The sequence below is a fragment of the Cyprinodon variegatus genome, unplaced genomic scaffold (assembly GCF_000732505.1).
Source record: "Cyprinodon variegatus isolate N-32 unplaced genomic scaffold, C_variegatus-1.0 Scaffold253, whole genome shotgun sequence".
NCBI lineage: Eukaryota > Metazoa > Chordata > Actinopteri > Cyprinodontiformes > Cyprinodontidae > Cyprinodon > Cyprinodon variegatus.
In genome coordinates, this window is record NW_015150706.1 from 774,282 (window position 1) to 785,195 (window position 10,914).

Here is a 10,914-nt window from a genome sequence, read left to right on the forward strand (position 1 = left end):
CAGGATGAGGACAGTTTACCTCCTCAAAGGCCTGCAAGAGCAGCTCGTACTCCACTATATCTTCTTTGAGCTCATCTGAAACAAGGTCTTTCTCTGCGTAGAACCTCTGTTTGTGGCAAACATTAAAGTCATTAGTATTATTGTCTAACAGCAGCTGCAAAACAAACATCATCAGTGTAACATTCATCCCACATCATGATAATTATAAACATCATTCTCAAAGTTATCATACAGATCTCTGAGTCTAATGAACTTCAACTGGAATGCTAATATTTGATGGTGGGAAGCTTCCAAATGTTTTCCCAGGGTTTAAATGAAAGTGTAAACCCTGGGGAAACATAATTGTTTATGTTAGCATGGTAGGGCATAAAACAATTGTGTAAAAGTAACTAAATGTAATGAAGTACGGTAAATGCGAAAAGCGGTTGCATAGTTTTTTTTTATTTTTTCCTTTCCGTTTAAACTTTTGGTACATAATGCATGATCTAAACAAAGAAACAATTAAAACACAAACGGTGTAAGGATATTTTTGGTGGACTACTCTAAGCATGCCCAAGGATGACGTCAAAGAAGCAGTTTAACAGAGAGGACGTAAAAATGATCCAATTGGCTCAAAAATTTCATTCAATACTTTTCTAATATGCAGTTATGCATTCTTTGGTGATTCAAGGATATAAATAAGTACTTTTAGATCTATAATTACATTATTTATGGCGACCTGGATCAATATCTGCTTGCACATGTGCAAGTGACAGGACCAAACAGAGGCCAGAAAGAGGGAATACTCTAAATAGATTGGTCATCATGATTGGACTACTTCAGTTTCTGCAAAGCAGATGCAATCTCCTTATTATAAAAGCAGCGCCGCCCAACAGATAAAACAACACTCCGTCATAAAATAGATAAATAAATGAATGAATCATAAAAAAATAAATAATATAATACATAAATGAGTAATTAATACATTTTTTAATAAATTGAAGAAAAGCAAAAATATTTTTATTTTTTTTATTTGATGGGGATATTAATTTATTTAATGGAATATCTATTGACAATTTATCAATAGCAGTATTTATCTAATTTTGAATTAAAGGGCTCTCCATTCTTCTACAGTTCAAAGAGCCGCTGGCTGATCCTATATGAAAATAATTCACCTGCTCTGAACAAACAGTTCCCTTCTAAACCAGAGGGTGGCAGCAGTGATCCTCTAACTAGTTTGACCTTTCAGTACAGAAAGGCAACATTCAAATCAATATACTAGCACTAAAGAATAGATTTTGTGTTTTTTTCATTAAGGAGTTGTCTATTTAATTAAAGATTAAGTGCTCAGCTCATTTGTTGTTTAGATTATTCAGAACCGTAAATTATTCACTTAGGCATCATAAATATATGTGCCAGTTTATTTAATCAGGGATTTATATGGTAAATGTTGATATTTTTTAAATCATTTTCCTATTTGTTGATAATGATTAGTGTAGATTTACTCAGGTACCATATCACCTATAGATAATATGGTTATAAACTTTTGGTTCTCTGGTCTTTATGTTCCAGTTAAGCCCAACTGGGACTTTTCCTGTTTGCATTTGGGATCCTTTTCAATTTCTCCAAGGGTAAATAACACACACACACACACACACACACACACACACACACACACACACACACACACACACACACACACACACACACACACACACACACACACTATTCTTGTTATATGTAGTGAGGGCCATGTGTTGACTCACACCTATTTTAAGCCATGTTTAACCCTTTGTTAAACTTTTTCATTACTAGTACATATTTCACTGGTGAAGATCTTCAATCATCCAGGTCATAGTCATTCCAAAAAAGTTTAAAAAAAACAATCCATTGGACTTTGTTTCCAAGTTGAAGACGTTTCATCTCCCACCCAGGAAGCCTTTTCAACTCAAAATGTCAGAAATAGCTTTGAGATCGAGGCTTTATGGAGTGGACCAAAAACAGTGCATATTGTGCATTATGTGCAGTATGCGTATATGCAATTTTCAATATGCAAAAAAGTGCATATTTTACTCCAACCTCAACCAGCGTTCAGATTGTGACTACTGTTGAAGTCTCACCTTCCAAGAGGCCCTGATAATCGGGGAGATAGTCACCTGGTGTGTATGAGTGTGTATAAGCGATCACATCTGCTCAGTGGAACCAGGGACCAATCCGATCTCAAATACGTCCACTGTCGTCCCAGATTAGCATCTGTAAACAAGCAGAAGGCTGAAAGGTCATAATGGTGTCTACAGGTGTGTCCCTGTGTGCAATCAATATGAAATAGGCATATATCTTTAGGCCATGGCATATTGAGTTATGAGGAATTTAGGTTACACCACCTAACTAACAATGTTGTTAAAAGCTTTACTGACAAATCTTACCTTACTGCTTGCATGTGCATAGCGTGTTAAGAATTGCAGCACCAAAACGGACAGATTTATCACTCCTATGAATGTGATAAACATGTGTCTGACATACACTTGTATTTTTGTGTCTAAAGGTTGAAGTGGGTCATGCTACTTCACAGGAGAGTGAAACACAAAAGGACAACCTGCATCTGCTCTACAGAATAATGCTTCAGAGACATTAGAGAATGAGAGTCCCCTCTAGTGTGTCCTAAGTTAATAGTAATATCACAGTTTTTAAAACATGCCATAATAACCGTCTAGTAGGAAGCAACAAAACAAAGGTATGCTCTGCTCCAGTCTTTATCCTAATCCCACAAGGTGTGAAGGCGTCCATGGTTTCATTTACATGCATACATAAAAAATGTTTTATTTCATTCTGCAATTTAACGCCTTATCCAGCAGATGGCGCCTCAGGCAGCTGCTAGTGTCACCTGTTGGCATAGCCGGCCCTGCCTATGGTTAAAGGATTTGGTCAATTTCTTTAAACATTAATTTGCTTTTATTTCATGTTGAGGCAGTGGGTGCGCTGTATATTTATTAGCCTTTGACTGAAGACATTCTGTTCTTCAATGATCTGATAAAGAGGAGGCTCACTGTTTGCAATAGTGTTCTTTGTTTTATTTAGAATTCTGATTTGTGAAATTTTAACAAATTTGATCTCTCATACAGAATGACTTTAGTCTTCCAGATCATGAAGTAAGTTTACATTTATCAACATGATTTTCATGAGTTAGCAGCTAAAATAATCATATTTAAAACTAACAGTTATGTAAAATTACCTTAAACCAAAGGAAAAAATTAGGTTATAAAATCCAATTTCACCATATATGCCGACAACGCATTTTATAGTGTATATGGGACATTAAATCTAGTAACATGAGATGTAAACAATTCTTTTTAATGTTATGTGTAAGTCAGTGGATAGTGCAGGTTGGAATTCTAAGCTTCTGCTTCAGGAAAAGATCTAAACTATTGATTTAAAGTGTGCATTTAACTATTTTTGGATAAACAAAAAAAGACTTATTTTAAAACTTTAATTTCTCCTGTTGTTGTACTTAGAGGCAATGGTGGTTAGTAACCTATATTTACTTTATTACTGTATTTAAGTACTTTTTTTGAGTATCTTCACTTTACTTGAATATTTATTTGGGGGACACTTATAACTTTCACATCACTACATTTCAAAGTCAAATATTGTACTTTTTACATCACTATATTTTTAGGAAGATACTTGTTACTTTGCTTTGTAATCTTCCTTTTTTTCTTCCTTGAAATGCAATTTCAACATGGCAGATAGCAAACATTAGGACTCAGTTTGGACTCCACTGTGTTAGAGACGTTCCACAAATGTGAGAAACTCAGAGCAGTTATTATTGGTAGTTTATACATTTTATTAAGGCTTTAGTCGTTGCCATGTGGCCAAGTTATTTAGTAATTGTCTCAAATCAGAGATGTTGTTTCTTTGTGATAATACATTCAACCGTAAACCTCTATTCCACAGTGAAAGTGTGCGGAGAATCAAGACTCTTCTGTTTTTTTTTTTTTTTTGGTTTGTTTCGAACATGAAATAATTGTTTGTGGCATTGTTATGCTGGAGTCCTTTTAAAGGTGGTGTAGAATCTGCAGCAGGTGTTTCTATGCATCAATACATCAGGTGATTTGTGAAAGTTACAAGGTTCTTTAAAATGAAATTTCTTTCTATCTCCTCTTTCTTTCATCTTTTCTCTTTTTTCTTCTTCTTCTTCTATTTTATTTACACTGCACTATTCATATAATCTGTAATACTCCCTGCATAATCATAATAAAGCAATTTATATGCATTAAAACATGCGGAACATTATAGCGATGGCGCTACTGCTCCACTTGTGAAAGTAAAATCTGTTGGGCTATTTTTGGCATCAATACAATTATTCTTTTGCCACGTTTCCAGACAGGACACTGATAATAAAAATAAATGTAAAAAAATAAAATGAAATTAAAGAGAAAAATACTGATATTATAACATTTTGTTAGTATTTTTGACTACTTAAGTGCTTTTAAAAACATGTACTTTTAACAAATACAACTAACTGTTACTTGTAGTTGAGTAAGATTTGACTGTGAGTATCAATTCTTCTACTCAAGTACTACCGTTGAGTACTTTGTCCACCACTGCTTAGAGGCAGGTTTTCAGTTTTTGTGTTTAAATTTATGACAATAATGTTTTAACAAGGAATTGGCTCAGGAAAGTTTTGACTTCTTTTCCAATGTCATACATGTTCCAGCGCTATTAACAACTCATAATTAGAGGTACTCTTTTTCCCTCTATTTATTTATGCCTTAAACGAGATGTGTGGACTATAGTTTATTATTTAAAGAACACTTCATCTCAACATTCACGGTGCAATGTGAGCCAATGCATCATCTCTTCATGTCAGATGCTAGGTTTTAAACCTCATGATGAATAAGTCAGATGGTTTCTCTCCTTTTTATTTGTGGGGACTTGGTGCTCATTCAACAAACCACAGGATGTTTGTCCCCCCGCTTTGTTCTTGTTCCATCTTCAATGAACCGCAGGTCCAGAGGAGGAAGCAACATGTCAATAGTTTTGTTATGGAAAAAGACCAAACTTGTGCTGGCTGTTTTAGGGAGACAAACTATTTTAAGCTTTATTTTTTAACTAAAGCTTATCGATATCATTCAGGCTCACAATTGTTGTGAAAGATAAAAACATATAGAAGTAATTAAATAAAATACAGATTTTCTAAAAAATAAATAAAATAAAAGGATGCCAATGCCATTTAGTTCAGTTGTAGCATTTCTTTTTTCTTCATGTTTGATTTCATTCTTGGCTGTGCTCTTATTATTTAAAAATGTTATATTTCCTTTCGTGATTTTGTCCAGTGATGTTTATTTTTTTCCTTTTTGTCATCGACTGATAGAATAACCCCAAAGCCCATATCCTGACATGAATGCCTCCATGTTATAGTGTAGGTGTATTTTGTCAAACAAAGGGTGTTTTTTTAGTTCCACTGATCCATACCCATTTGTCACTACAGCGTCACTGGGGGCTGGTGCCTCTCTCCAGCGGCCAGTGGGCTAGGGGTGGGGAAAACTGATCGGATTGCCAGACCCTTACAAGGCAATGCATGTTTTTTTATACTGTGGGAAAAGGCCTAAATGCCTGGGAGAAGGCCACACATGCATGGAGAGAAATGTGCATTTCATGCAAGCGTTTCGGCTGCAAGGCAACAGTGCTAACCATTATTCCACTGAGCAGACCTGTTTTCACTTTCAGACAAGCCTTTTATAATCAATCTGTCATGTTACCATAACAAACTCTCACTGTTTTGTTTTCTTTTAAGATTTTATCCATGATCTTGCAATCTATCCCGCGGTCTGGGGAGATTTTAAACTGGTCTAGATCTTTTGGGGAAAGTTTACTTTTTGTTCCAGACTTGAAGATTACAGCAGGCTGTTGTCTCTGATGAAGACTAGCAGTGCTTTGCTGAAATCCTGCAGTTCTGTTTGCTTCTGGACCTTTAAAGCCTGCTTTCCTACCCTGAATAGTGTTCTTACTGTTGCCCCTGTGAAAGAAGAAAGGCCAATTGTTTTTTATTTTTATTTTTTTGGAGGAACATCCCGTTTTTCTAACTTCATAGTACATTTTTTTCTCTCATTACTGACAAAAAACTTTTTACGTAGTGCTAATTTTTTTTTCTCCTAACATACTATTTTCAGTAAGACCCTTTGTGGTTTTTCCTGAAGGTTGGGTTAATGCCAGGAAACTCTGACTAGAAAAAATGAATTTTAGATCAAGGTGATTAATCAATACAGCAGCTTGCGTGAGTGAAAGGAAAATACTGTCTTGATAAATCCATATCTTAAGCACACACAAACTATGCAACTAGATTAGAACATCTTTTTTTTCTCACTTTCCCTCAACAGCTGTTTTTCAACAAAATGTACTGAATCTAAGTCCTATTACAAAGTCAAGAACATATATAATTGATTTATAATGTTTTAGTGTTCTCCTCTGCTCTTTTCCCTGTACGTACACCAACAGCTGCACCTCCAGTCATCAGTCTATCAAGCTTCTGAAGTGTGCGGATGACACCACTCTCATCTGACTTATCTCTGTTGTTGATGAGTCCGCCTACAGGTGGGAGGTTGATCATCTGGCCACCTGGTACAAGGAGAACAACCTGGAGCCCAATGCTCTAAAAACAGTGGAGGTGGTTGTGGACTTCAGGAAGAACTCAGCCCCAGCTATCCCCATCGCCCTCTGTGACTCCACATTTGACAATGTGGAGTCTTTCTGCTTCCTGGGAACTATCATTTCACAGGAATTAAAGCCGGAGCTGAACCAACAAAGGATAAACTTCCTCCAGCAGTTGAAAAAATTCAACCTGAATTTTACAATGATGGTGCACTTCTACTCCTCCATCATTAAACCCATCCTCACCTCCTCCATCACCAACTAGTACACTTCTGCCACCACCAAGGACAAGGGCAGACTGCAGCATATCATCCAGTCTGCAGAGAAGGTGATTGGCTACAATCTTCCATCTCTCCAGGATCTGTATGCCTCCAGGACTCTGAGGTGTGCAGGGAAGATTGTGGCTGATCCCTCACACCCCAGACACAAACTATTTCAGACACTTCCCTCTGGCAGGAGGCTGCGGTCCATCAAGACCAAAACCTCACGCCACAAGAACAGTTTCTTCCCATCAACTACCAGCCTTATCAACAAGGCCCACAACCCCCCGTGACACTGACACTGCCTCTCTCCCTCCCCGTTCAGGACCTGGAAGCTACACCAACAAAGGATCTCCAGACATTCTGTGTTACATTAACCCACAATCATTATATTGTATATAGTATTTTGTATGTTTTGTATTGTACTATACATAGCTATAGATTCTGTATTCTGTATATATATCTGTATATATATATATATATATATATATATATCTATTTTGTCTGCACCATCAACACCAAGTCAAATTCCTTGTAAATGCAAACCTACTTGGCAATAAACTTCATACTGATTCTGATTAGTGCTCTGGCTCAGGAGCAGCAGAGGAAAAATCAACAATTGATGGTATTCATTAAAGGAAAAAAATATATAAATGAATTTAATATTTTGGAGCAGGAACTAAGTCAGAGTGGAAGCACTGTCCCGTGCAGGAGCCCAGCCTAGAGGAGAAACGTGCTGAAAAGGAAGCTAAAGAGCATTAAAACAGAGACTCCTTAGAAATAAAGCTGCATTATTAGGGTCTCTGCGTTTTTGCTGTTTTTGGCCTGTGTGAGCTTCCTGTCATATAGAGGAACTAATGATGGCTGGACTTACATTGATAGTTGATTAACAGGCTTTTGCTGAACTGCAATAATCAGAATCAGCTGTGCTAAAGCAGAGAAACATCTAAAACCTGCAGGACAGCGGCCCTCGAGGACCGACTTTGGGGATGCCTGTTCTAGCCTGTCTAGTGCGTCCGCAACAAAGCTAGTCACCAGCCTTGCAGTGGTCTTCCTCAGCCATTGCCTGTCCCTAAACCTCCGTCGTTTCATATGGCCATGGATATCATTACTGGACCATCACCATCAAAGGGTTTCATCACCATCCTCACTATAATCGAGCGCTTCTCCAAAGCCTGCTACCTCATCCCACTTTTCTATATCCATCCTCACTTCAGACAGCTCAGCTCCTGACTAAGCATGTTTTTTGCCTTCACAGAATCCCTTGTGAAATAGTGTTAGACAGGGGTCTGCAGTTTATCTCCTGGGTCTGGAAGGAGTTTTGTACACCTTTAGGGGCCAAGACTGTTCTCAGTTAAGGTTTACATCCAGAAACAATTTGTCAATTTGAACCAGGAGCTTGAGGCATCCCTAAGCTGCCTCTGTTTGTCACACCCATCGTCTTGGAGGGCTGAGTTGCCTGGGGTTAAATATGCACATAATTGTCCCACTTGAGTCCTCTCTAGGATACCAACCTCCCCTGTTTCCATTTGAATAGCAGGACAATGCAGTTAACTCCGTCAAACACTTAATTCAGCGCTACAGACAGTCAGTGGAAACAAATTGACATCTAAACAATTACAAAAGGCGTTCCTGCTCCCCAGTACTCGCCTTGAAAGAAAGTCTGGCTATTAACTTGTGACATTAACCTCAAGGCTTCTAATCGCAAACTCTCTACTAGATCTATTGTTCCGTTTGAGATTCAGGCAGTACTCAGTCACACTGCATTTCCCCTTAAGCTGCCAGAGCAGAAAATGGCTCTTTGGTTCACTTAATATTTTAGAAAATAAATAAAAACTATAAACGATAAACTATGGACCTGTTTTTTGTGTCATTCTTTTGTTAGGTGCCCCCATGAAATAGGCTGGTCCACCTTGATAAATTTGACCTAGACTTTCTATTCAATGGGATTCAATGATTTTCAGTTGTGCAGTTTGTATCGAGAAATGTACAATTTTTTTTATTACATTTTAAAAATGTATTTTCTTCAGACCCTTGGTTTCAACATCCAAAAATGCTTAATTAATTCTTAATATAAAACTAGTGAGACTCCTTCAACTGTGTTTTAAAAAAAACAACCTTTGAAGTAATTGATGTTTGTTGCCTGAACCAGGTGCATCACATCAATCCAATTAAATCATTTACGCAACAGCAGAAACATCCCTACCTTTCTGTTTGTAAAATAAATCCACTCTGACACTGAAAGGTAATGTGACCCACTGGGCTGTGTGGCCATTCTGCCACAGCAGGACATGCAAAAAAGAAAACAAAAAAAAGAAAAGCTCTGATGTTTGGATTACTTCAGGTTTTACTGCCACGCCTGAGCAACATAGTGATAAATATGTTCTGCATGGTGTCTGGAGGTGTTTAGACCAAGTTTGGTTTGGAGAATGTTTAGACTGTGGTATCATTCTGAGCTTAACTTCACTTTGGATTTCTTTTAAGGGATGGAGCTGTCAAACTGAGTTCTGAGTAGCAGGGCAAACTAAATTTGGTGAAACCATTTGCTATTCTGACTCATGTGTATATTTCCAAAGCTTTGTGGTTTGGATTTGGAGCTGGTGGTCATCGGGACATACGAAACAAATTAGTCCTCTGATGATCTTTTGTTGGCTTGGTCTGTACCACAACCACAGCTGCAGTGTTGAAATGAGGTCAGGACTCTATATAATAATAGTAATAAATAAAAGGGGGGACAAGGTTTCATTGTGCGCCTGCAAGATGAGTCTGTGCACATTGCATGCCAATTGGGAACATAATCAGTGATAGGGCATCCTGCTGCTTTTTGAAAATGTACTGGCACTACAAAGAGCATTTGTGTGCGGTGGGGAGAGATTGGCATCAGGGAATGTTTTCCTCTTGGCTTGCATGAGATGGTCATTGAGAGCTGAACACCTGTTGACCAGAATGAAAGAATAACAACGTTGTTTCCCCAGGAAATGATGCGTTTCCGGACTTTTGAAACACTACGCTAGGATAAGATCAGCAGAGTAAGAAAAAAACAAAAAACTCCACTAACAATGCTACACGCTTTCGACTAATGAGGTTTTAATTAAACAAAATGATGACATATTTTAAAATAATCTTTTAAATGGGACCTGTTGATCAAAATTCAGCACCTATTTGTGCTTCCACTTGTGTCTCTACAGCTCCTAGAAACAAGTGCTAGGAAGAAAAATATCCATCAGTTTTTTGGCACTAAATAAATACTTTGTTGGTCTGTGGAAAATGAACCATTTCAAAACTCTGATTATCACACCACAACACCACCTTTAATATAACTCCAGCAGAAGCTGAGCTCCGCCCACACACCTTTGTTCAGCTGTCTTTACTGACTGATCTCTATTTATTCAATGTATTGCTGATAGACTGATATAAACTGAGGTCTCCTGCCACCATCTTGGTATTCCCCACTTCCACAGAGTCGCGCAATAAAAATACCTGGAATATAATGTAATTACCATAACAATTTAATCAATGCGTGTATATTACATGTACATCATCAATTTAGCACGTTTGGCACAACATCAGATAGTGTAAATGTAATATTATTAATATCTGACTACAGTATTATGCTCCATTAACACACTAATTTTGTTGTGATGGATTTGCGTAATATGTTATAAAACATGATTTATAAGCTTCATACTTAATATGCAATGTGATGCGCTCATGTTTTACCTTAAATTACATTGATCTACTTATGCTATGAAACAGCAAGTGTGTGTCAAAGCGATGGATTTATCTTAGTATAGAGGACAATCTTTTATTTCCGGGTGGATCATCTGAATAAGTGGTCCTCCTCATTATGGTGATATATTTATGTAAGGCCGTCCTATGCGCTCATCCCATTAGCTACCTTTTTCTGCACACGCGCACTTTCAGGCATATATCGGTGGTCAGCTACGGTATCAGAAAGTCACTGAACCCCACCTTTCTCACGGCGGTTCTTTGAAAATGGCCGAGGGTCTTAAGAAATAAAGTG